Source organism: Penaeus monodon, chromosome 15 (genome assembly GCF_015228065.2).
Source record: "Penaeus monodon isolate SGIC_2016 chromosome 15, NSTDA_Pmon_1, whole genome shotgun sequence".
NCBI classification, from domain to species: Eukaryota; Metazoa; Arthropoda; class Malacostraca; order Decapoda; family Penaeidae; genus Penaeus; species Penaeus monodon.
Genome location: NC_051400.1, coordinates 48,624,939 through 48,625,875, shown reverse-complemented (window position 1 = coordinate 48,625,875; position 937 = coordinate 48,624,939).

The following is a 937-nucleotide window of genomic DNA, read 5'->3' as shown; positions in this document are numbered from 1 at the left end:
TCTTGCTCGTCTTTCTCTCCGGGGCGGCCCTCCGCCCTCATCGCCGCCGCCATGCATGCCATGAACGCGCTCTTCGAAAACAACCTGGGATTCCTGATGATGCCATTGTAAGTACCCGACGGAGGCCGTGGGCGCCCTTCCCTCACGGCCGGGCGCCCTTTCTTGGACCAGATATCATCAGGTGGTTTTCAAAGTCTACCTACACAAAGCTATTTCACACTTCCTTCGCTTTCGTGAGTCGACCCCTTTACATGAAAGGATTTGAGAGAGAGAAAAAAGGCAGAGGAAGGAGAAAGAAAAAAGTTCCTACGAAGACAGAGCGAAGAAAGGGACGCTCTCCCTCCCTCGCTCGAATTCTCACTACTTTAGTCACCCCTGAAGTCAGGCCCCCCCTCCCCCCCTTGGCCGTAGTTTCCCGTTTTCCTCGCGCTGATCGGTCCGGTGAGGATAGCGTGTCGAAGCGAAACTTGTGAAACGCGAGAAAATGTTTTGAGAGAGAGGCGATGATGACCTGAAGTACAGCGCGACGGATAAAGGTTACCGGCTCCCTCTCCCCCCCTTCCCCCTTCCCCGCATCTGCATCCTTCCTCCCCTGCCTCCCCCTTCCCCCACCTCACCAGCATCCTTCCTCCTTTCCCCCACCCACTCATCATCCTTCCCCTTCCTCCTCTCTCCCCCCACTCAGCATCCTTCCCCTTCCTCCTCTCCCCCCCACTCAGCATCCTTCCCCTTCCTCCTCTCCCCCCCCCCACTCAGCATCCTCCCCCCTCCTCCCCGACGTTAAACAACACATCTCCTTCCCGAGGACGTTCCTCTCGCCATCCTCGGCGGGCCGTGCTGTCAAGTGTGGTTTGCACGCCACTCTTGCTGCATTCAGATGATGCGATGCTGTGCCAAGGCCTCGAATTCTTGTGGTCTTTTACGGCGGCCTCGGTGA